Below are 26,507 nucleotides of genomic sequence, written 5' to 3' on the forward strand. Positions count from 1 at the left end.
GGGGACTGGGCGGCGACTGGCGGCGCGGCGTCCTGCAGGGACGATGGCTCCTCGCTGTCCTCCCTCAAGCGCCTGGAGCGCTCGCAGCGCACGGAGCGGCTGGACACACTGTTCGGCTTCGAGCGGCCCACGGAGCGTGGCGAGCGCACGGGCTGGCTCATCAACATGCACCCGGTAGGACTGGGCCGGGGGGGGATGTCACCGGCGGGGGGTGTCACCCACAGGCACCTGGTAGGACTAGGGGGGACAACGATGGGGGGGTCACCGACATGCACCTTGTAGGACGGGGGGCGAATGTCACCGACGGGAGGGGGAGATGTCTCCGACAGGCACCCGGTAGGACCTGGGTGTGAGGGGAGGTGTCACCAATAGACACCCAGTAGGACTGGGGCAGGGGAGGTGTCACCGACAGGCACCCGGTAGGACTGGGGTGGGAGGGGGCGGGGGGGTCGTGTGTCGTAACAGGCCATGTGCATGTGCAGACGGAGGTGCTGGGCGAGGACCGGCGGCTGGTGAGCGCTGTGGACTACTTCATCCCGGAGGATGGAGCTGCTTCGAGGTGCATCCCGTTCCTCCAGCGCAGCGCTGGTGCCTGGGCTGGGCGTCCTGCCTGCCCCCACCGGTTTGGCTGTTCTGGGCCCCAGGCATCACCCACAAGGCAGCAGCGCTGTCTGCCCTACGCTGGGTCCACCTGGGACCCTTGGGGGCCAATGTGGGTGCTGCAGAGATGCAGGGATGTGTGTGTGGCGCACAAATGCCAGCAACGCGCAGCAAGGGCAGTGCGGTGCCCGTTGCTTCCGTTGGGAACCGTTGGGTTGGTTTCTCACCTTGGCTGCAGGGTCGCGCAATGTTCACCGGTTTTGATTTCTCCTGGGTGGCCCTGCCCTATAAGCCGTATTTCTACATCGCTACCCAGAAGGCGAGTATGGACTTGGAAGCTGCGCACTGGCAAGTGGGGTCTTGAGTAAACTAGTGGCCGAGGTCCCAGAGACAAGGGCAGGTTTGACTTGAAGGGTCCCCCAGTCAGCTGAGAGGCCTTGTGACCGACCATCTTCTTGGGTTGGTAGGAGAAAAATACAGCTCCAGTGCTTCTGTTGGTGGTTTTGTCAGAGCTGTTAGAGAAGACCTGAGATGGGAAGCAGCTGTATCAGTATGGTGGCTGCACTAAGGTTTCTTAGAGGGAGGTTGGTTTGTTATGTGATGAATTATCCCTTCAAGGAGCTGTCATATTTTTCCTGTTCTTTTTTTGTCCTAAAATTGATCTCTGGAGCCTATTTCACTTCTTCTAAGCCCAAACAGGGGTAAATTTCCCCTCTCATCTCGTCTTGATCCTGCTCGTGCTGCAAAACTGGGTTTGTTCTGACGGTGCTGTGAATTGACCATCAAAGAGAGCCCCAGTGTGAAGGAACAGATTTCCAGATGGCCAGGATTTCAGGACAGCCTCGTGTCCTCCCCTCACAATTGAGGACACTAGTGCCAGAACCTCTTGTGAGCTTGTCTTCTCCTCTGGAGAAGTGTCTGGCTTTGTTGCTCATTCTCCAGTTTCTTTGCAGGGCTGTGAACAAGAAGTGTCATCCTTCCTCTCCAAGAAGTTTCAAGAGAACATTTCAAAGCTGGAAACTGTCCCCAAAGAAGATTTGGATCTGGTCAGTATTCCTCTGCCTGCTGTACTATTGAATAACTAATCTTTCTTTCTTTCTTTCTTTCTTTCTTTCGAGCTCAAGTGGAGTAGAAAGGGGCTAAGCAGTAAAGGGAAGCAGTATGCTTACCTTTAATCTTCAAGCACTGTTTGCATTGCATATCATGTATAGGCTAATTATTGCTTATTGATAGTAATTACTTCTTATAGTAATAGTAAATAAAATATATGTTCTGCTCCAGCACATAGTCTTTTTCACAGGATGCTCAAGAAACTTCCTGAGCTAGAAATGGTTGGAGATTAAGAGTGTTGTGGCAGAGGGGGATAGTATACATTTACTCTTTCTTGGGTGTGTACTGGTGATTGCGCTTGGAAACAGACAACAAGACAAGATGGCCCTTGGTGTGAACTGGCATAGCTCACATGTTCTTCACAGCGTGTCTTACGTGCTTGCTAGCATCTCTTCTCACTCCTAGTCTTTCCATCCAATTACTACCTCTTCTTTGGCCAGTTCTTCCACGTGTGCCAGTATAATTTGCATTTCCAACGCTTTCTTACTGTTAGCAGTCTTCCCCTTTCCCTCATTACTCTTTTCCACCCTTAGCTGGCACTGTCTTGTTGCTTTGTAGCCAACTCACTTGGTGGATCTTAAGCAGAACTACATTAAGTTATCCTTCCACGTGGTGGAGGACTTGGTGAAGGTGCGGAAAGAGATCTCTCTTGCTGTGAGGAAAAACAGAGAGCGAGACCAGGCGAGCAATGTCTATACGTCTATGCTGTCAAGGAAAGAGGTCTCCTTAGGATGGTTGGCCCATGGGCTTCTTAGGATTCCCCTAGTCACACAGACTAAAAAGTACAAATGAGAATTCCAATTTTCTCTTTGGTTTCCTACACCTGATGTCTGATTTCAGTTGAACCATTTCAAAGGAAGAGGAATCTAGTGAAGTGAGCACTTCCTGCCCAACTGAGAGGTGTACATCATTTGTTCCAGGTGATTCCTGGGGTGCCCAACTATTCTTAAACTCGTTGTTATGCTTTATAAATCCAATGCCATAAGAAACCTTTATTATAAAGGCATAGAGGTAATAAGTGTTTTTTGCCTGCGCAATGTTTCCTCACGTGCTGTCAATCCTGATGACTCTCTTTCTCGAAGGGGGTTGTTGCATTAAAGAGAAGCTTTTGTTATTCCGTTCTCTCCTGTTAATGAATTTTGCTGTTTGGTTATCAGTGGGTACCACTGTTGCTACCTTGTCTCCTACAGTCAAGCCTGCTGGGTCTGAGATGTGCATAAACCTACTTAGGTAAATTAGTTGTTAATCTAATGAGAACTGCTCGTTAAATCATACTCTAAAGCTGATTTGAGTTTAATGTATTTGGTCATATTCAGGATCCGGTTGTTCTCGCCTTTGACATTGAAACTACCAAACTCCCTTTGAAGGTTCCTGATGCAGAGGCAGACCGGATCATGATGATCTCCTACGTGGTTGATGGGCAGGTAATGGAACAACAGTTCTTTTCTTCATGCTTTGGAGCAAAATGCTAGACAGCAAACGAGCATGTCACCTTTGGCGGTCTGGTCCCTGGCTTGCTTTGTTGCTAGTTGCTTGGTCTATATGTAATGGCTGTGGAAATAAAATTGAAGTCTAGTCTGAATGATGCATAAGGATTTCCTCGTTTTGTATGTTGGAGAACCCAGGTAAGGCTACTGGTGCCCCTTTGAGGGGCAGTAGTAATTTGGAGAGTATAGTCCTTAAGTTGTCTCCCTTTTGGCACCCTTAGTTGATTGTAAGCAATTGTTCAGAAGGTGACCTCCAAAGAGCCGTTCCCACTTGACAAAAGCTCTACCTATCAAGCTGTGCAAGGATTATCGCATCGATGGAAGACTATTTCATCCTTTAGGCAGTGTGTTCCGGTTGTTCAGGAACCTGTCCCTGGTGTAGCAGGGATCTGAGTCCTCAGTAACTCTTCCTTTGTCAACTCTCTAGGGCTATCTGATCACAAACAAGGAGATTGTCTGTGAGGATATTGAGGACTCCGAAGCCGGAGTGTGAGGGTCTATCCTGTGTCTAATGAACCAGATGAGGTAAGTAGGTTCTACTTGGGAAATCAGGCTGCTTTTTATCTGCCTTGGTCTCTTGTAGGCCAAAGAGAGCTTATCACCCAATAGAGTGTATCTTTGGGGAGCACAGCGGACAGTCACGGTGCCTGTGGTGCTTTCATTTCATGGTGTGACGATGAGGCAGATCAGGTTCTAGCTAGGTCAAGAGCAGAGGGGAAGGACTGCATCAGTTGTATTATATCCAGTGCCTGCCTGCAGGAGGTGAATTTGCTGAGTGTTTGTGTTTGTGGGGGAGATGTTTTTTGTTTTGGGTTCTTTTTTAATCCTCTGTTGCATACTAGGCTCATTTAATGCAGAGGCGGTTTGAACATGTCCAGGAGACCAAACCTACTATCATTGTCACATACGATGGAGACTTCTTTGACTGGTAAGATCAGGAATGAAAACTAACCTGGTTTCTAAAAGGAAATGTTGTCTAGGCCATGAGGTGAGATTGGGTACCAGCCTGTATGTCCTTTGTCTGGAGGTCACATAGCGGCCACATGTGTTCTTATCTACGCAGACTATCCAACCAGTTTGGGAACCTGTTTACATCCTGATTATGTGCTCTTTATCTGGAGTGCTGGGCTGAGTCTTGGATTGCCAGCCTGCAGAGGACTGTCGAAGAGGGGGAGGTGGAATTCAGAACTTTTTTTTTTTTTTTTTTTTTTTCCCTGAGCAGAGCTATGTTTATTGGCTTTGAAATACGAACTTCTATAGAGTCTCATCAGTTGGTCCTGGGATTGCTGAGCTACTTCTAGATTGTTGTTGATTTGGCAATGTTTGTACACGGATGACCTCAGTAACTGGAGAACAGGCAAAGTGTCAAAGGAGAACTGCAGAACAATAGGGAGACCAGAGCAGCCAAGCCTTTGGGGAGCGAGGGAAACTCGATCATAATGTTCTGCCTCCTGGTATAGGATGTAAGCAAGCAGCTTCCTTCTTGCAGTAGCTCTGCCCTACAGGGAGTTTTCCCTGTGGCCAGCTCTCACGGGTAAGGTCTGGAGCAAAGGAGAATTCACAAGAAAAATTCCTCATTAAGTAGCTTACAAGAAAGCAGTTCTGAAACCCTTGGGGTGGGGATGGGGTGGAGGAAAGGGACTGCTTTGTTTCTTCTCTTCTGCATTGTCTCTCTCCTCAGGCCTTTTGTGGAAGCAAGAGCAGCAGCTCATGGAATTAATATGTATCAGGAGATTGGATTTCAGAAGGGCAGCCAGGGAGAGTACAAAGCCCCGCAGTGCATCCACATGGATTGTCTGAGGTACCAAATGCTGCGTCTGTACCGTATAACTGCATCTTTATCTGTTAAATTTGTATAAAATGCCTACAGTTGATGTATTTGAATACTGTCCCTTTTCCATCTCTGTGCACTGCTATCATGAGTTACATCTTACTAGGAAAGGACTAGCACCCCCATCTTTGGTTGTGCTGCTTCTACTCGGTACTCCGTTGTGTGCCATTATGTACAGAAGTTACGTCTTGCCCACACTAGCCTGAACGACTAACTGTGTTTATACAGTCTGCTGGTGGCTGTCATTGGGAGTTTGAGAACTGTCCTGGACAGCAGGTAAAAGGACAGGATAAGACCAAACCGTTGTAGTGGGCACAGGGCCATATTCTAACCCAACAGCCTGCCTAGCACAGAGAGGAAAAGAAAGGGTGCGTGCATGTGTGTGTGTGTGTGTGTGTGTGTGTGTACAGGAGAGGGCTGTCTGTCTTGGCAGTTGTGACTTGAATGTTTTTTCACATTGGACCAGTGTCCAGACTCTGGAAAACAACTGCCTCTCTTTGCAGTCCTGCTGATACCTCCTCCTGTGTTTAAACGTTTATCTTTGAAGTCTCTGAAGTATGAGGGTTGAGAAAAATCTGAGCAATAGAAATGATTTGAATAGCAGAATTTGTACGAGTCAGGATTTAAGAGCATGGGTAGATATGCAGACTGTCTAAAGCTGTGCAGCTTCTTATTCCACTGCACTTGGATGTTCTGCTCTCACCTTTCCCTGTTAGAGTAATGCAGATCTTTTTGTACGTAGCAGCCCTTTCTGAAGTGCAGGGCTGTCTCTTCGTAGACTGGCATTTTCATTATTCTGTCTAGGTGGGTGAAGAGAGAGAGTTACCTGCCAGTGGGAAGTCACAACCTGAAAGCAGCAGCGAAAGCAAAACTGGGTTATGATGCAGTGGAGCCGGACCCTGAAGAGATGTGCCGGACGGCTACAGAGGAGCCTCAGGTGTTCCCACCCGGTGCTGTATCTCTGGGCATCTGCAGTATTAGTGAACCTTTGAGTTAGAGCTTTGTGAAATCCTTTAAGTTAATGCAGTGTCTTTGAGAAGTTGTCAGTGTATCTTGCTGAATTTCAGACACCTGAAAGAACTTAAGCTTAGGGAAGAATAGAATTTCCTTGATGTGTTTCTGGCATTGGTGTTGCACTGTATATTTGTGTTATTTACACTTCTGCAAAACGGTAGTACTCGGGGCATTGCAACGGAGCAGTACTTTGCTAGTGTCCAGGAGACACCTTAATGAGGTTTCTGCCGAAGCCCTGGAGATCTCTGTAGGCCAAGAGTGGCCTCCTGACCGCTCCGGAGTGGCATCTGTGCGGATATGTGGCAGTGAGCTCATCTTCCCCATTTCTGCTAATTCGGAGCTGGCTTATGTAATTCAGGTTAAAGCAGAATGTCGTCTTAAGCCAACTGATAACTCTTTACATGCTGGGATGTTTGTATGCAGAAATATACCTTTTGCATCTTCCTGCTGATTTCAACCTTTCATTGTTTCCCGTTGTACGTGTTAACTGCTGTATTAAATGTGACTGGGATTGATTTGTCTTTCTCCTCAACAGACTCTGGCCACCTGTTCGGTGTCTGATGCAGTTGCTACCTATTACATGTATATGAAGTATGTGCACCCTTTCATTTTCGCGTTGTGCACCATCCTTCCCATGGAGCCTGATGAGGTGAGTGCATGCCTGAAACAATTTCTTTTCTGGGCAGAGAGCTGCATGCTTCACGCAACAGTGACACATTGGCAATAGAACTAATTTCTACAGTTTGGATAGTTTTTCCCAAGGAAAGGAGGGAAAGTAGTCTCCAAATGCGCTTCCTTTCTGCAGTACAGCAGTCATAGCTGTTTTTCCATAGACCAGTTATGGGTAGCCTAAGTGAAGGAGTTGGTTTTGTTTCCTTACTGTGCTCCTTCTTGCCTTGGGCTTCAATACTGCCTGAATAAACACATCATGTTGGGCACCAAATCAGACATTTAAGTTCAATGATGTGGTGATAAGGCCAGCCTAATTCCAGCAGCACCCTTTACAGCGCTTCTTTCTAAGTCCAGCTTTTGATGTCTGTCTTTTACAGGTGTTAAGAAAAGGTTCTGGGACACTGTGTGAAGCATTGCTGATGGTTCAGGCCTATCACGCCAACATCATCTTCCGCAACAAGCAGGAGCAGGAGTTCAACAAACTTACAGATGATGACCACGTGCTGGACTCGGAGACGTATGTAGGAGGCCAGGTGGAAGCTCTGGAACCTGGGGTTTTTCGCAGTGACATCCCTTGCTGCTTTAAAAAGGTAAGGACACAATCAGGGTGTTGTGACAGAGGCTTTAAAATGGTAATGCAATGATGCTCTTTCTCTTCTTTCTGGAGAACATGGCAGTAGGGAATAACCCTCCAACTGGAATTACCATCCTCTGTTCTTTTGGCGGATACCCAATAGCAATACCTGTTATAAAACTGATACCTAATTTATGGCTTGAGTGTATGAACCTGCTTAGAGTTTAGGTGGGAAGGGTTGGAGAAGTTGCTCTTCATGACCTCAGACTGGCTATTGGGTAAAGACAGTGTTACAGCAAGGAGAGTGGTTCATTGCTTTTGTGTGGGTTTGTTTACTTTGTTTATTGGTTGGTTGAGGGGTTTTTTTTGGTTTTTGGTTTTCTTTGAGCGAGTGGTTGTTGGCAGAGATGACTCTGTTTTTGTCTCATCAGGATTATATCTTTGTCCTTCTCCCACTCAAGCCAAGCTTCTTTTGGCCTCTTTTACCTGTTTCTGGTTGGTGCTACTGTCTAGATTGTAAGTTTTAGAGGCAGCTTCTCTCTTTGCTGTGTGATACACCACACCTCAGTGCTGCTTATTTTAGTGGCCTTAATCTCGTGAATGATCTTAAGGGAACGTGCACTGTGAATTTAGAAGGACCTTAAATCTAAATCCTTGGCCCCTTAGAGCCTTAGATGTGTGAGCAGCTGACTGCTAGGTCAGCCCCGTAAGTGTTGCACTCTGGAACATGCATGCAATCTTCTCTTCTTGTTAGCTGCCCTATATAGCCTCCTTTGCAGGAGAACTCCAAGGGCCGGGGAGCAGCCACCATCTCTTCTCTGCTTTGTGTTTTGCCTTAGTGCGAGTGGTGTAGACTTTTGTGAGTTGTAGGGTTCTTAGCAGAAAGCCACCGTCCTTCAGTTCTAGAGAGCTCTCAAGTTGGCTGTGGAGGTCAGGCCAGCTAATTGGCCAACATTATCTGCCTGCTCACATTGGAGCTGATCAGTGAACGAAGGGGCATTTCAAGATGCCATTCAGCTGACCTGTTTCAGCCATCTGCCCTTCAGATGAGATGAATTGCTCTCTACCCATACTGAGACATGCTCTGCTAAGTAGTGAGCCTGTTTTCAAAGATCGCCGAAGCTACGCTGGAGCATGGATAATCTTGCAGAAGCTGTCACCCCCTGCCCCCCTTCCCTGGGCAGTGTGTGAGGATGGGTGTCAGGGCTAGAAGAGGTCTCGGTATCATTCCTGTATCCTTGCAGAATCCTGCTGCCTTTAACTTCCTGATGCAGCATGTGGAGAAGACGCTCCGGCATGCTGTCGAAGAGGAAGAAGGTTTGCCGTTGGATCAAGTCACCAACTTCCAGGAGGTCTGTTGTCCTGCCTCAGCCTGCAGGGCCAGAGGCATGACTGGGCTTTCCAAGGAGAGCAGAACTGTGAGGGTGGAGTTGCAGCACATTTCTTTAGGCAAGCCTGGGTCCTGTGCACACATATTGGTGTTGTATAACAACTTTCTTCAGCTTTGAGTTCTGCCCCATGTCCATCTGTGCCTTATTTCCCATATTAATAAAGAACTGGCATAGGCTGGAGGCAAGGCTGATTTTTCTCATCCTGAATATGTCTGGTGAGACACCACATGTTAAAGATGCCTGTTTAGACTCATTTTATACTCCATGGAGAGAGACAGGAGAAACTTATCTGTAGACATTTGCAGTGTAGATGAAACCTACCTTGGAGGTCCAAAAGAAAACCTTAAAGATTGGTGGCTAAAGAAGATTCGCCGCTGCCACTCTTCTTAATCCTGTTCCTTTAGTTTTTCATACTCTTCCTCTGTTCCCCAGAATCAGTGGCAGGTGTCTCTGTGCATGTCGGAAGTAAAGGACCAAATATAGTGCGTATGTGACTGCATCATTAATTCCTTCTTGTTTGACTTTTACTTTTTTACATCTCCCTGCAGGCTTGTGATGAAATCAAAGTCAAGCTGAATTCCTTGAAGGATGTTCCTAACGGAATTGAATGCCCCCTTATCTACCATTTAGATGTAGGGGCCATGTACCCCAACATCATTCTGACCAACAGGTTGCAGGTGGGTAACCTCAGTCCAGTCAGGAAGGTGTTTTCTGTTTTGTCTTGCAGATGGTCTAGGAGGTCCCTCCGATTTGATCCCCTTAGCGGCAAACAATAAACTTTCTGCCCTGGACAGGGGGATAAAATAAGGCTCGGCTTGAAATCCAGTCAGGCTGTTACAGTTGCCAGGTGTACAGAGCCGAAAGGTCTGTCCAAGGTAGAGCAATAGCTTTAGCTGGCTTCTTCCAAAGAATAGTCATTGTTTTTGCTGTAACTTGTGTTCTGAAAAGCTTCTAGAAAGGAAAACTTACTGAACATCACCCCTGTGATGTTCACATTTGTGTTCTTCTAGTACCCAACATCGATTCCTTCTGGCATATGTCACTGGAGACAGTTCTGTTTTCTCTAACATGGGTGTGTCTGACCTGTGTCCAGCCCTCAGCAATGGTGGATGAGGCCACGTGTGCTGCCTGTGACTTCAACAAGCCAGGTGCTAATCGTCAGCGCCGGATGACTTGGCAGTGGAGAGGAGAATTCAGTAAGAGTAATTCTGCTGTCTGCTTTGTCAAGTTCCCTGTTGCATTGCAGCATGGATAGAGCTTGCAGTGTGAGCTGAAGACACAGAGACCGCTTCCTGTTCCTCCCCTGGAAAGCTCCTAGTTGCTGTTCCTTTGCAGTGCCTGCAAGCCGCAGCGAGTATCACCGCATCCAGCAACGACTGGAGCCTGAGAAGTTTCCTCCTCTGTATCCAGATGGAGCACCCCGGGCGTTCCACGAGCTTTGCCGTGAAGAGCAGGCCAAGTATGAGAAGAAGCAACTGGCAGGTGAAAATAAATGGCATTATCTGGAGCAGGTTTTTGCTGCCTAGACTACAAACACATCATTAATTACTTGTCTCTCAGGTCTGGGGCTACTTAGTTCTTGCTGGCTCAGACTGAATTTGATCTCGGTTTCATGCTGCAACAGTTTTCCCCTAGGATCCCAACCAATTCCCGTACGTTTTTTGAGGAGGAGGCAAGTGCTGTTTTTTGTCTCAGTGTTTCTCTTTTCTCACTGAGAGTCATGTATTTGAGCTGAGACACATGGAAGGTGATATTTTGTTTGGGGTTTTTTGTTGTTGTTCTTTAATGAGCACTCATTAAGCATGTCAGTGAAACACATGTGTCGATATCCTTTCACTTTTTGCTCCTAAAGTGGTACTGCTCAGCAGAAGCATCTAGCTAGTGGGGGCTCTGAGCAGAGCCTGAATTTGTGGATGAGCCCTCATGGGCAATTTATTTCCCACACACACCTCTGCATCTCTCTAGAGAGGTGCTGTTTCTCCCCATATTAGTATCTTCCTCCCCTTGCCTTTGTAGCAGGTCTGCTTCCTTGCTTTCCTAGGTATGATGTTTATTTGCATTGATGGAATTTTTCTCAGACTGGTGCCTTGAAAGCTTCAGATCTGTGGATCTGTGTGGTTTGCCCGATGCCGTTGTGTTCATCCTTCCCATCCATAGTGGGGCACTGATCTCTGAGAAAGCTTTCTCTGTTTATTCCCTTTACTAGATTATTGCCGCAAGGCTTATGAGAAGATCCACGTCACCAAGGTGGAGGAGCGTGTCACCACCATCTGCCAGCGAGAGAACTCTTTCTATGTAGACACTGTACGAGCTTTCAGAGACCGTCGCTGTGAGTTCAAGGGGCTGCATGAGGTGCTGGGCTTGAATTTCTGTTTTATTTGTGCTGCCAAAGCTAGAAGGTCCTCACCTCTCACTGAAAACTTGAACCCTAAAGGATCATTTTGCTCAATCTGTATGGTCAGTAAGAAATATTAGCTTTCCTGACAGCTCTGGTGCAAGTGCAGGTTTTTCCCCTGCTGAATCCTAAACAGCTGCTGCCACAGTGGTTCCTAGCTCTCTGATGCAATCACTTTCAGTGCTAGGAAAGAAAACAGCTGGGTTTTTTTTGGCTTTTACTGGATCTAGAAAATCCTCAGCTCAACTATTTTGTGATCTGGTTTGTGTTCAGTGTAGGGTACTTTTCAAAGAGAAAGATGAGACAAGCAGAGAAACAATTGATCTTAGGCTAAGAAGTGATTGATTCTAGGAGAAAGAAGCAGCATGTTCTAGTTCTCAAATGTTTGGAGTCTTGTGGCAGAGGGAGGAGCCTGAAATGTAGTTGCTAATATGTTGAAAGAAATGACAAGACGCTGGGACTCCGTCTCTGGAAGAGTTTAATAAAGAGCCATTTGCTTTGCAGTTCTTGCTAGTTCTGTCATGAATCACGGAGGTGGCTGGGAGGCCTTTTCTGCTGAAATGGTTCTGCTGTTAGTCTCGATCTAATCTCTTGCTGCAAGCATTTAGTTCTTGCCAGCACAATACGTGGTGTGACAGAATTGATGTAGGATGGCAGTTCTGCTGGGATTAGGTAATTCTAACTATGGGTGTGAGTTACAGTTGATGCTGCAAGACTCTTCCATAATATAGCATAATGCCTGTGCCCAACGCTCCCCCCTCAAATGCAAAAGAAAGAGCAGAAAGAAAGAGGAATTATCTTAATAACTGATATTGTTCTAGGATCACAGTGTCATATTAGGATTGAGGTGGGGGGAATATCTGGCTGTTGGTACTGCCTGTAGTGGAATGTAGGGTTGTCCTGACTCTGCCTCTTGCCATCAGGTGTGGAAGAAAAAGCTGTCTGCGGCTGTGGAGACAGGCGATGCCTCTGAAGTGAAGCACTGCAAGAATATGGAAATCCTCTATGACTCCCTGCAGCTGGCACACAAGTGTGTCCTCAATTCTTTCTATGGCTATGTCATGCGTAAAGGGTGAGTCTCACCTGTGGTCATTGCTGGAGTCCTCCAGCAAGGAGCGTTGTAAACCAGAGCTGTTCTAGTGAGGCTCTCACCTTCTTAACCTGCTTCCGAAGCATAAGGGGGATGATAGGTGATCCCTGTAACACTTTTTTTTTTGTTCCTACTAATGACTTCTTATTTATTAGTCCCCTTAGCAGGGACTTTTGCTAAACAAGGCCCTGTAGCATTGACGATGAATGGCAGGGTTTGTCTATAGGTGATTCTTCAGGGTGTGTGAAGTATCACAGGGAAGGAAAAGGAAAATGATCTCCTGAGGGCTGCTGTGATTGTCTTTTTTGCCCTGAGACTTTATTTTCTGTACGACCTGATGCGCTTCCCCGCAGCTGTGCTTAAGAGGTAGCACTGCAGCCTTTTGACTGTCCCTCCTCCATTCACAGAGCTTGCTGGTACTCCGTGGAAATGGCTGGGATTGTGTGCTTCACTGGAGCAAATATGATCACACAGGCTAGGGAGCTGATTGAGCAGATTGGGTGAGTATGTGCTGAGCTGAGGAAGAAAGGTTCTCCTGTATGTAGTGTGAGCAGATGGGTAAGGGCAGAATTTGACTGGCAGAGAAGAGGAGCAGTGGGATAGATGTGGGATTAATCAGTGGAAGCTCTGGTGTTCTGGAGATTCAGGTTTCTGACATTGCCATGGCTTATTAATGCAACTGGTGTTGTATGACTAGGACTTCCTTTGCAGAAAGGACACTGCCTCTGCCTGACTTGTGGACAGAGAACAGTTCTTTGGCATATTTTCCAATCTCTTCCTGATGGTGATTTTTTTTTCTTCCGTTCTTAGGAGACCTCTAGAACTGGATAGAGATGGGATTTGGTGTGTGCTTCCCAACAGCTTCCCGGAAAACTTTGTCATCGAGTCAACCAATGCAAAGAAGCCGAAGGTGACAATCTGCTACCCAGGTGCCATGCTGAACATCCCCATGAAGGTGAGTCTGGCATCTGTACCAGCCAGCTGTACAGTCTGGTAAAAACAGTGAAAGGGAAGAAAATGTTTTAGCCTTCTGTAGGCCTGCAAGCCAATCAGGCAGTTCATGTGAAGGGAGTAGCTCTACTGGCAGTGGAGTATGCATCTTTGTTCTCGGAGTTGGCTTCAGCCCAGAGGACAGCCTGTCTTTTGTCTCTGGTCGCCTGTGTAATGAGCAGGACGTTGGGGCTGACAGCTTTGCTTGCTACACAGCTACTCTCTGCCCTGCACAGCCCATAGCTCAAACTGGCGTTTGAGTGGAAGGAGAGACTCTGATATAGCAGAGAGGGTATAGTGTAAGAGACCAGGGTTGGTGTCTGCTTCTGTACATAGACTGCCAGAAGCAGTAGGAGTCAAGACAACAAGGTCCCATGCTCTGCTTGCTCAGATATTTATGGCTATGAGCCAAAAGAAGTGACTTTAGAGTCTCCTGCACTTTTCTTCAGGTCCCATGTTTGAGTCCTACCTGCTAAATTGTTCTGTAGGTTTCCAAGGAGTTGCTTGGTCACAAGGAATCAGGATACTTTATTCTCTGCTAAGATAGGGTAAGTTATGCTCCCTCAGGGGAGCAGGGATTGATCCTTCCCATCATCGGGAAGGAACAAAGGCCATCAGTGATCCCTTCAGACAGGATGATGTATCTGGGGGCTATCTGCTCGTATAATCAGCCGAGCTGTTGAGTGAGGCTATTCTGTTGGGGCTGTGCCGGCAGGAAGGCTTCACAAATGATGAGTACCAGGAGCTGGCGGACCCAACCTCTCTCACCTATGTCACACGCTTAGAGAACAGCATCTTCTTTGAAGTGGATGGGCCCTACTTGGCCATGATCCTCTCAGCGTCCAAGGAGGAAGGCAAGAAGCTGAAGAAAAGGTAAGAGTTCAAAGCTTGAAAAATCACCACTTCCCCAAGGGAAGGGATTGAGGGTCCTTTTCCTTGACTACATTTCAGTCGTGTTAGTCCTTGCCCCATGTTGCCAGTCCTCTGGAGCTGGCAGCATGTTTGGTTTGCTTGTTGCTGCGTACCACCGAGATCATGCTGTCTTTAAACGGCAAGTTCCCTGCATGAGATCAGTCTTTGAATCCAGCTATGTCCTGGCCTTAATTGACACATCTGACAGTAAATTTCTGAAGGTAACAGTAAAACAGCACTTCTCAAACTTTCTGATTAGTCATGGTCTCCCTGTTTGGTTCTGAGATGCGCAGGCAAACTTTGATTTTTCTTTCTATCTTTTCTCTTTAAATTCACTAATCTCTGTCTGTCCCTCTCTCAAGTTTACAGACCTCTAGTAATACTTTTCCCAGAGGTTTCCACTTTAATCCCCATCTAGGAGAAGGAGTGGATCTTGCCAGTGCCATCATGGTATAGAAAAGCAATTGCACTTGACTTCACTGACTTTCTCATGCAGCCTGCTTAAATACGAGCACGAGCAATCACGAGAGGACTGCCCACAGACCTGGGTCTGGGTTCAGAAAATACTGTCACTGTCCTCCAGCACTCTCTGTTCGTACAAGACTATGTTTCTGCTTGAATGTCTCTGTTGGATGAACTCCAGCATCCACTGTGAGTGCCTTTGCATGCCAAGGGAGTCTATCGCAGAAGTCAAGAGGATGTCAAGCACTGAATGAACTCTGCTCATAGGAGTCTTTATCTCAGGGGCCCTTGATTTTTTCCTGTGATTCTTGGGATGTCAGCAAGTGTACTTATTTCTTGCTCACTCTCCAAGTGGAAAGAGCAGTAGTGTGGAGCTGGCTGGCAGGTACCGCTGCCAGCTGAGGAAGAAAAGACTGCCTGGAGGAGGGGTGACAAAGTATGTACGCTTGAGTCTCACTCTGTTCCACTGAAGCTTCCTGTGATGGTTGTATTGAGCCATACAAATAATTGGCAGGCATGTGAAATCCAAGAAACACGACAGAAGAAAAGAGGGCAGTGTGTTGTCATAGTTGTTTCGATAGCGATGTCCGGTTTCCTCTGAGTCCATTTTGCCAGTGTCCCCTCCTGTTTTCCAAACAAAGCTTCATTCTCCTGTATAAGGCTTTTCCTAGTATTTCACTCCACTTCTCTACTCCTCTAACCCTGACTCTCACTTCTTGCCCTTTATTTGTGTGCATTTAAGAACATTTTGCCAGTTAGAATTGGCAAGTTGGGGGCAGAGGCTGATGTGCTTTTGCAGCTGGAGGTGAAGTAGTTCATGATGTTATTGTCTCTAGCTGTGTAAATATGCCTAGATCATGGTAGTCCAGAGCCCCACAGCTTGGATTAATTTACCTGGTGGCTGCCTGGTTTGGCAATACTAGAAGTACTTTGGCAGGAGGGTAGTAAGCAGCATCCTGGGAGATGTGTTCCTTGGCACAGAGCTTGTGCAAAAGCTGGTCTATATCCTAGGTATGCAGTCTTCAATGAAGATGGATCCTTGGCTGAACTGAAAGGGTTTGAGGTGAAGCAATGGGGAGAGCTGCAGTTGGTGAAGATATTCCAGTCTTCTGTATTTGAGGCCTTTCTGAAAGGCACCACACTGGAGGAGGTCTCTGCCTCTGTAGCCAAGGTGGCTGATTACTGGTTGGATGTACTGTAGAGCAAGGTGAGTGTAGGGTTTGCAGGATATGCATCCCCTGCATGTTTGTCTTGCCAGGTTGGGGCCAGAGAAGGTCAAAGCTACCCTAACACTGTAGGGAGGATGGACTTTGTCGAGAATGGTTGGTCCGTTGTGCCTCTGATGGCTGTTTGTATGTAATTTCTGCCTCTTTGATTCTCTAGGGCTGCTCTTTAGGGTCTTTTAGCACCAGACCTGTTGTTACAGCACTTTTGTCAGCTGTTAGCGCTTAATTGTGGGTAAGCGTTGTCCTCCAGTCACCTCTTTCACAGAGGTAGCGTGGTGGCCCTCTTGCACCAAGGACTTTCTCTAGAGCCACTCACTGAGACAGAGGATGGCAGAACCATTTGCCTGCAGAATCTTTTCTGAGGAGGCCAGAAGAGATTAGCTTTAAAATAACCAGCAAGAGCAGAGACAATGCCAGAAAACAGAGCCTCAAACCGGGGAGCAGGAGAGATGAAAAGCCGGAGCGACTGCTCTGCTTGGGAGTTTATTGGGAGCACTTCCCCTTTGTATTTTGCATCTGGCACTACAGAGCTGGGCCCACTAAGAGTTTGCCGTACAACATCATTTCAAAGTGTTGCATTCACAGCAGGAGTTTTGATGCAGACCTCATGTCCATGATCTCTATGTTCCATAGGTCGTGTTGGCAACTGGAGCAGAGATTGCTCACAAACTCCTCATAAAGACAGCCATATCAATCGGTTTAAATGTTCCATGTATATAATAGCAACGAGGTTTGATCATTAGGTTCCTGATAGTGATTTTTTTCCCCTTGTTCCTTTTTTCAGGCTGCCAACATGCCTGACTGAGAGCTGTTTGAGCTGATCTCAGAGAACTGTTCCATGTCTCGCAAGCTAGAAGACTCCGGGGAGTGCACAGACAAAAGAAAATGAATGAGCTCTTCACTTCTGAAGGCAAGAGACAGGTAATAAGAGTGAGAGAAAGGAGCTGGCTGTGCTGGTGGGCCTCTCTTGCTGATACTGTGTCCTCAGCACCCAAAACTTCCTGCTGTCGTTTCTCTCAGGTCCTTGCTAACCAGCACCAGGGGGGAACACCGAGCTCCCAGATTGGAGACGTAGAGGATTTGGGGGCTGCTAAGCCCCTTCAGCCGTTGGTTCCAGTTGCAAATAAACAGAAGCGGGTCTGTACGGCAGAGGAAAGCCAGCAGATGTTCCAGTATCTGGAACTGTCGCAGTCCTGGCGAGAGATCCTGGACCCACCTGCTGCCATGGGACTACTAAGGTAAGTGAAGTAGACTGGGCAGGAGGAATCTAGGAAACATCCTAGGAGTATGATCATCTGCCTAGCTAGCTAGGGAACAGGGCGTAGCAAGCTGCATGTTTATTGAAACCCTCTGTGCTTCTATGACTGAAAACTACAAAGGGAAATGTTACCGGGAGAGTCCCACTAGCAGAGAAAGTCAGGCCAATGGCAACTTCACAGCTATGCCAGTAACATGATCAGGATCTGAAGGTGGAAGGGCTCGGCTTTATGTTGCTTGATCCTTATGTGTAGGAGATGCGTGCTAATTTCTGTGGTTCCTGTTCATGTAGTCTCTCTCTGATTAGGAAGAACAACTGGTCTGGCTGTGCTACCACAAGAAGAAATGGGAGCTGCAGGCTTGGCAGCACCAGGAGCATCGGAAGAAGCGGCACCTGGAGGATGGTGGAGTGATGACAGGCGGAGGCATAATCTGTGATACCCTCTCCAAAGGACTGAGCAGCTACCTGTACAGGACGGCACGCGGCATCCTGGACTTGCCCTGGCAGATTGTGCAGGTACCAGGCAGCAAGGCAGGCCCACTCTTAACCCCTCACAGAGGCCTGTTCAGTGCCCTGTGCCTCATGTTTGCAATACCTGTAGTCAAACCTTGAACTTCAGGGACAGCTAACCTCAATCCTACTTTAGTTTTACCTCCTTGAAGGTCATGTGGGACTGCATAGCCTCAGGCTCAGAGAAGCTTTGTAAGGAAGTGAGGTCCTCAAGTGATTGTGCTTGATTGCAAATCTGGGACTTCTATGTAGAGCCTGTGTGGGGCAAGCTCAGCTGAGGAGCTGGGCAAGTGTGCCTTGAATCCTAGATTTAGTCAATGCGAGCATGAAGAAGTTGATGGTACAATCCAAGCATTTTCTTAATTTCTTGTTATGCTTGGTTGCCTCTGCTATCTGAGACCCAGCCTCTTGTTGTGACACTTCTCATCTTCCAGAAAAGTCTTGTTTGGTTTAAGGTCACATGCAGCCTTTGACTCTGTGTGTAACCATGAGCTGGAGATGGGACACCTAATCCAGCATGTCCAAATGCTTTGGCTAAAGTCAGACAATGGCATGAATTTGTTAGCTAATGCTAGCCCAAAGCTAAGAGATGTGTTTGAGCCTTTACCAGGTGTCCTCTTCCCTTCAGAAGCACAATGCAACGTGCTGCCTGCAGATCAGTCAGAGCTGTCTTCATTCATGTTCTGACGTTTCCTCTGGCAAGATGATTTTTTTCACCGTACCTGTAGGACAATAGCAGGATGTGGAGATGCTAGAGCTGAGAGCAATGAATCTTTGGGTCCACTGCTGTCTTTGTGGTCACCAGTTGCTCCTTATTTGGAGAACGAAGACATAGGTAGTAGAGCCTTTGAAGATCCCAGAAGTGCTCCATGGCGTGTATGTAAGAGCTAAGAATGGGTTGCATCTCTCCAGCAAAGCTAACTTAAATCACCCTGTCCTGCAGATTGCTGAGAGCAGCCAGGCTGGCTGGTTGAGGCTGTGGGCAGTGATCAGAAGCGACCTGCACTGTATCAGACTGAGCATCCCAAGAGTGTTCTATGTCAATCAGCGCGTTGCAAAACCAGAGGAGGGAGCTGTCTACAGGAAGGTGGGGGTCATGTTTTTGACCCTGCTGCTTCTACAAGGGAAAACAGCTGGTTGAATTCATGTAAGTTGCTCCAGCCACTGCGGGCAGATACTACAGGCAGTTTGCCTCACAAGACCTCCCTGTCCAGCCCTGCTAATGCGCCTTAATGCAGTCCCTTTTGCCAGCTGCTAATCTCAGCCTGACCAGAAAGCAGGTTGACAGTTACTGCAATGTGGACAAAGCATAAATCCCGCTAACTGCCTTAGGAATGACCAGCACCAGCAGCTGGATTGCTTCCTGAGTCAGCATGTTTCTGGAAACATAAGGCTGGCTCAAACTACAACTCCTTGCTGCCCTTTAAGATTCCCCTGCTGTTGGGAGGAGCACGGCCTGAAGCAAGGTGCCCTGCTGAGTGTGTCTGTTTTCCTGGCAGGTGAACTGGATCTTGCCCCGCTCAAACTTGGTTTACAATCTCTACGACTACTCAGTCCCTGAAGACATGTACCAAGAGCACATCAATGAAATCAATGCAGACCTGTCTGCTCCAGACGCTGAGGGAGTGTATGAGACTCAGGTAACCCTTCCAGGTGCTCGTTTTCCTTCCTCATCCTTTAAGGAGTGCTGAGTGGTAGCTGACTGGTCTGTGTACCAATGGCACAGGTAGAGGCATGGGAGCTCAAAATGAAACAAGTTAGTAAGACGCTAAAACGAAAGACCCTCTCGAGTAGCTTTCTCAGAAATGTGCCCAGTTTTATATGAGCAAAGATACTTGTTTGGTTTCCAACCCCTTAGGGGAAAGAGGTTTAGATTTATTTGAAATTAGGAGACTCTGGGAAAAGATGGCACTTGAACGGGAAGAGTGAGTTTCCTCTAAACCAAACCAGAACCGTCTTGTTAGCAGTTGAACTGCAAAGGTATGGGAGTTCTTTCGAGTAAAGATGAGGAAAACCCCAGCATGTGGCATGTACATAGGCCAGGATGCAGTGATAAAACCTCTGTATTCCATAAAGAAGGATAGGATACCACTTTTTAAAGTTCAGAAAGAGCAAAGAAGAACCTAAACTGTATTCAGTAGTAGACATACGAAAGCAGTGAGACCAAGATTAAATGTACTGGTGCTTCTAATGCTGTAAGTCTGAAATGAAGATGGGCAGCTGGGATGCCTGCTTTTAATGAAGATATTGATTCGTTAAGCAGTTCAAAACTTGGTGGCTTGAGAATTATCTCAGTGTCCCTGTCACTACAGGTGCCGTTACTATTCTGAGCCCTGATCCAGCTGGGTTGCGTGTGCATGGTCAGCAGGCAGCTTGTCAGACACCTCACAGGGCGAGAGGCCGACACTTTTGACACTGAACACCTGGAAATGCGCTCTCTGGCTCAGTTTACTTAGCTGGAGCCAGGTAAGGCACCCTAGGAGAAGGCTTGTCTGTGTACCCAGGACCAAATAGCTTGAAGATACTATTGATGCTGCATGTTTGCTCTGTGTCTCTAGGAAGTATTTGCCACATCTACCTCTACCAGAGCTCCCAGGGCAACAAAGCTCTCTTTGGTCTTTTCATCCCCTCTCAGCGCAAAGCTGCAGTGTTTGTGCTGGACACGGTAAGAGTAGGGCTTAAAGGCTTGGGAGGGAACGCAAGGGGATCAGGCAGCGGTTTGGAGCTGAGCGGTTTCTTTGCACAGACACAGATGTCTACTGCTGTGCAGCAGGGATTCTCGTATTTTGAAGTGTACCAAGCAGGTCTGTTCCTCAACTGTCACGTGAAGCATTGTGATGTGTAGAGGAAAGAGCTTCCTTGAAATTTGCAGCCTGGAGCCTGTCTCTTTTGAACCCTGTTCCCTCTGATCACGTTTGCATTTGGTACAGGTACGCAGCAACCAGATGCCAAACCTCACCAACATGTACTCATCGGAGCGCAGTGCTGTGCTGGAAAAAGTGGGCGAAGAACTACTGCTTCCAGACAAGCACACCTTTGAAGTGCGTGCTGAGACCGACCTCAAGACAGTCTACAGAGCCATTCAGCGGCTCCTGCAGGGCTGCAAGGTATGAGCTGAGGGCATGAGGAAGGTCCCCACTGAGACCTTGTCAGCGCAGGTACCTGGGAGGAGGAAAACATTGCATGGAAGGCATTGGTCCAGCAGTTCAAACAGCCTCTAAGCATAGCTCTCTGCACACAGCTAGTGCTCCAAAGTTGAAGGGTAAAAATGGATGTTGCCTGCGGGCTCTGGCTTGCCTGGGGTGAGCTTACATAGCGCAATGCAAGCAGTGAGGCTAGATCATACCCCCAAACCCCAGCTCTCAATTGTGGAGCTGGTTATTCAGTGGGAGGTGCTTCAAGAGACTCTGAGTACACTGTCTCTACTGTGTGGAGGACCAGGGACCACTACAGGAATGGGGCATGTGAGCACTCATTCACACAGCTGGTTTCCTGCTGAGCAGAGGTGCCGGCTGAAGGGATGTAGCAGGGCATGTCCTCTCCTCCTTTGTGTAGGATGAGCGCCGGGGCCCCACACTTCTTGCTGTGCAGTCTAACTGGGACCTGAAACGACTGGCAAGTGGGATTCCCATCATCGAGGAGTTTCCTTTGGTCCCTGTCCAAGTAACAGATGCCGTCAGCTATTCAGTCCTGGACTGGCAGCGCCGTGCAGCCTGCCGCGTGATCCGCCACTGCCTCAACTTGGACACGTGCCTATCCCAGGCTTTTGAGGAGGGCAGGTGCCTGAGGTGGCCACATTCCCCTAGAGAGGTTACTTTGTTTGTGCTTGGGTGGGAAAGGGAGATTGCGGGAGCCTGAGGCCAAGATGAGGCCAGATGCTTTCACCCTCTGTGCTTTTGCCCTTGTTGGGACAAGCAAATATGATGCTGGCACAGTTCTTCTGTTGATGTGTTTACGCCGATGACTGTACCTCTTTCCTTTCCTCAGATATTACCACATCCCCATTGGGAATCTCCCTGATGACATGTCTACCTTTTGGTTCTGACCTGTTTTTCTCCCGCCACGTCCGTCGCCACAACCATTTGCTGTGGCTCTCACCCACGGCCCGCCCAGAGCTGGGGGGTAAAGAGGCTGATGATAACCGTTTAGTTATGGAGTTTGACAAGAGAGCCTCAGTGGAGATAAGCAACCCTGGCTGCTACTCCACAGGTAGGATAGCACTGAGTGGGAGCAGAGCTAAGTGCTCTTCCATGAGCTCAGGAGAAGGATGGCTGCAGTGGCAGAAGAGTATCTGAGCAGTTCTGCAGTTGCTGACAGCTTCAGAAGTTGAGCAATGATGATCTGGACAGGATATATGCAATTGGCATCTCCTGGGGATAGAAGGTCCTGTATGCAATAGAAGAAAATGCATGTAGGCATTTAAATACAGATTATTTCCTAGTTTGTGGCCTCTCATAGCAGCATTCAGAAGATCACTTCTGGTGGTCGCTAGGATGAATCTTTCTGTGATGCAAAACAAGCTGACTGATAGTTCTGAGCACCTCTGCTGCAGTTTCCAGAAAAAGCTGGTGGCCCCTGGAGGGGAAGTAGATCCAAGTTTTGTTGGAAGGTGCTATGCTGTTTAGCTGTGCAGTGAATGGGGCCATCCATACATAGCATCACAGCCAGAGAGGGGAGAGGTCTGGCCATGTGCCAAAAGTGTCCTTTAAAGCCTGTAATACAAGGTGTGTGGCAGTCTGGAGAGCAGCACAGTTTCCCGTGCTGCTGCAGTACCATATAGGCTTTCACCATTTCCTGATATGAATATCTTGATGTTGCACTCGGTAGATGCAGCAAGACCTGTAAAGAGCTCTTACAACTTGTGGAAAGTCCTGGCAAGTGGGTGCATTCATCATACCTGGAGAGGGGATTGTGTCCTTGCTGGTTCTCTGCCCTGCTTGCCCGTTGACAGGTTGTGTTTGTTCACAGTGTGCCTGGAGCCGGATATTCAGAGCTTGGCTGTAAACACAGTGTTACAGTCCCATCACATCAATGACATGGAAGAAGGTTCCAGCGTGAGTATCAGTTTTGATGTGATCCAGCAGGCATCTCTAGAATACTATGATGTGTAGGCTCCTAAGACAGGCATCTTGACACAAGAGGCAGTTGAAGCGTGGGTATGATTCCTCTGCAGCCCTTAGTTCTGCTAATGACTGCTCTGCAGCCTTCTGTACTGAGTCCATTTGCTGAAGCATGGTTGGATGTGAGAAGTGAACTGCTCTCTTGCTAACATCGCCTGCTCCTCATTGCCTCCCATGGAGAAGGTTATTAGCTAGGGAAGATGCCAACATTGTGTGTGACTGCAGTCTCTTGCCTCCAGCATCCACTCAAAGGAGATCTTTCACTCTCTGACTATTTCCTTCTGCCGCTGCTGGGAATTCCTGCTCTGGATGGATCCAGCAAATTACGAAGGTATCAAGGGAAGAGTGCGTTCTAGCGTCCACTCTGGGGAGGTAAGAGATGGGTAGTGCTCAGTCCTGCAGAGACAGGGGTGCAGTGGGTTGAGTTGAGCAGGGAGCTATTGGTTTGGATATAGGGAACTGCTACGACATCACCAACCGAAAGCCTGGGCATGGCTTGTGCTCCATTCCAGCAGGACTCTAGCAAGAGTCAAGTATTGGATGAGGACAGTGAGGAAGAGGAGGACAAGGAAGAAGAGGAGGAGGATGGAGAAGCAAATGTGGAGGACTTGCTAGAGAATAGTTGGAACATCGTGCAGTTTCTCCCCCAGGCTGCCTCCTGTCAGAACTGCTTCCTCAGGATTGTGTTGGGTGAGTGCAGTCTGCTGCTCGCCTGGTCCTACTTTGAATGTTACCTCTGGTGATTAGAGCTATCCGCACCCTACTGCTGCCCAAGCCATATCCACAGCATTCCCCACAGCTTCTTGAAGCTCTCTGTGCTACTGAGAAGGTTCTGATGTTGATCCAAAGAACCCCTTACAGTCAAAGATTGCACTGTGCTGGATGTGATACAGAAGGAACCACCTCCATGTCTGTAAATATCATTGTTTGGGTGGTTTCAGCGCCAGTGTGAACTCTCTCAGAGAGGGGAAGAAGGTCACTAGTTCCTGATTAGTCATTGGTGCCCCAGGAGAGTCGACAAGCACAGTCGCGCTTGTGCCACTCTCCCATCGTGGACTGCATCTGGAGCTTTTCTTACGTGTCTCTGCAGCCTACATTGTGGCTGTGTACCACAGCATGAAGGAGGAGCGAGGAGCTGCAGCACAATGCCCCTCGGAGCGCTCCCATCAAGAGGAGGGCCACGAGCCAGGTGTCCCAGGAGGCATTGGGAGAGACGGGAGCCATGCCTGGTGAGTACGGTTAGCCACAGTTAGCCATGGGAGAGCTGTGTGCAGCACTGCTGGGCCAGTCCTGCAGCAGGAAGAGAGCTGCCCACCTTGCTGTCCCCATATGCTTCCGTATGGCTCAAGAGCTCTCTCTGCTCCTCCTCTCCAGGCATGATCACTTTGTCACAGGATTACGTGACCAACGAGCTCACGCAGAGCTTCTTCACCGTCACTCAGAAGATCCAGAAGAAGAAGGCTGGTTCCCATAATGCCACTGAGCCCTCAGACATGTTCTCAGTGCTACCTGGTTCCTACTTGCCACTCAACAACCCAGCTCTAGAGTTCATCAAATACGTCTGCAAGGTTAGTGGGGTGAGCTATGCTTGCTTCTTTTTTTTTCTTCTTTTTTTTTTTTTTTTTTTTTTTTTAAGAATCTGTTGCAATTCTACAATCAGTTTGTTTTGCCCAGCTAGCACTCGCATCAGAGTGAGTCCCCGTGAGGACCGTCTTCTCTGCTGGTGGCCTTACCTAACACTGTCTCCTGTAGGTGTTGTCCCTGGATGCCAGTATAACTAACCAAGTAAACAAACTGCGCCGGGACCTGCTGCGCCTCATTGAGGTGGGTGAGTTCTCAGAAGAAGCCCAGTTTCGGGACCCTTGCTGCTCCTACATGCTCCCTGAAGTCATCTGCAGGAAGTACAATTTTTGCAGGGACTTGGACCTGTGCAAGGACCCTGCCCTCTCGCAGGTACAGCCTTCCTTTCCCAGGAAATCCCCTTTGCCCTGGCTGCATGCATTAAGGCCCTCTTGGGGACACCAGAGGCCCTAGCATGGTTGTGCTCTCGGCCTGTCATTCACTCACATGTTGTCCATCTTTCTCTCAGTCCTTTTGCTTTGAAGGTCTGCTTGGTTCCATGACAGCGATAAACCTCCCTTCAAGGTTATTTTCTGCTCATCCCCTTTCCTAGCTGCCTGTGACAGTTTGAGGTGTGCTGGTGCTTTGGCTGATGCTTTATCCCCTCCTGAAATTGGTTATGGCTTCCTGGCACTTGGGGCTCTCTGAATGCTCTTGTTAGGCTGCGAGGGCTGAGGCTGCACCGTGCTTTCTCTTGGGAAGAGTCACACTGGTGTTCATCTCCCTTCTCTCTGCCCCTCGGATGGGTCAGTGCTGCCCAGTTGGGTATGCTCCAACTGCCAGGCCCAGTATGACTTGGATTCCATTGAAATGGCACTGGTGGAAGCGCTGCAGAAGAAGCTAATGGCCTACCTGCTGCAGGACTTGATGAGTGCTGGGCGGCCGTGCTGCGGGAGCCTGCCCTTGATGTGGCAGGCTGCAGCAGGAGGGCTGAAGCTGCTCTCTGCTCCTTGAAACCGAGCAGCCCAACCTTACTTCTCTGACTGATGTGATGCAGTGGAGATATGATGAGGAGAGTTTGGCTCGAGCGCTCTCCACTTCTTCTCAGCACATAGCTGCAGCCTTTTGCTGGCTGGCTGAGGCTTGACCCATTGACCTGATGTCAGCGGTGTCTCCCCAGAGAGCCCTGTCAAAGGACTGAGCTGCTCAGCCTTGTCTGCTATCCCAGCTAAAACTCCTTTGCCTCTAGGTGTGCAAGAAGTGTCATGGTGTGAAGGAGACACCTATGCCTGTGTACTGCGGTTGTGCTGGAGATTTTGCCCTCACCATTTCTTCCCAGGTATGTGTGCATCTTGCCACCAGATCCAGCCTCCTGCCAGCAGCTCCTCTGTAATAGCCAGTGAAAAACCCAGTGATAACTTGTCCCTTTCAGCCCATCTGGCACAAGTTCATCTCTCTGTGCTTTCTGGCTGTTTATTCGTTGCTTTGTGCTCAACCCAGGCAGTCCTGCCTGACCAGCTTGCAGAACTTCTCCTGGCCTGGCCTTCTCCCCCCTGTCCCCTCCAGCTTCCATCTTCCCTGGCTCATGCATGAGGTGTGCTGGGCAGCCCTCCCTCACTGGTATCTTCCCCCTCAGATCTTCATGGAGCACATCAACATCTTCCAGAGCATTGCTTGGCACTAGAGTGTGGCCTATCTGCTGGAAACTATTGAGTGGCTGCTCCGTACAAACCACCAGCTCCAGCAGTGATGTGATGAACTTGTCCTGCTGTCTTTTTTTGTTGCTGTGTCAGCTCTGGGTACTTGCTCTCACCTCTGCTGAAGAGCATTTGTGCTCTGTGATAGATCTCGGAGAAGCCACATATCCATCTTGCACTGTGTGGGGGCGCTAAGCGGTGTTGGGGCAGTCCTGGTCACAGCCTGGTGCTGTGCTGGGGGAATTAAGAAGGTGCCTAGGGCTGGAACTGCTCTCTATGGGGGAGGGGGGACTGCATTTGCCAGAGCCCTGCAGAAGCCCAGTTTGGGATGGGAGTTTGTGCTGTAGGCAGCACCCTGTGTGCATGAATCTCTGTGGTTTTAATGTGGAGTTTTAGACAATTAAATGTGTCACAGACAATGCATCTGGTTCTTTGGGTAGAGGAGCACGTGCTATGGCCCACACACAGCAGGGAGCTGTAGGCACCCTGGAAAGGAGCATTCTCTGAGCCATGGGGCAGGATTCCTAGAGGGAGGAGAAAGCCAGACTCTTCTTGTTGGGCTGGAAGGGGAGCAAGGGAGCTGTCCCCCTTGGGTGCTAAAGCTTCAA

The 26,507-nt window shown here is 48.5% G+C and overlaps 1 pseudogene; it reads left to right on the forward strand.

Annotated features, from left to right (window-relative positions):
• LOC134148793 (DNA polymerase epsilon catalytic subunit A-like) lies at window positions 1-26,318 on the forward strand (annotated as a pseudogene).
• Window positions 26,319-26,507: the final 189 nt, after the last annotated feature.

This window comes from Rhea pennata, chromosome 18 (assembly GCF_028389875.1).
Source record: "Rhea pennata isolate bPtePen1 chromosome 18, bPtePen1.pri, whole genome shotgun sequence".
Classification (NCBI taxonomy): domain Eukaryota; kingdom Metazoa; phylum Chordata; class Aves; order Rheiformes; family Rheidae; genus Rhea; species Rhea pennata.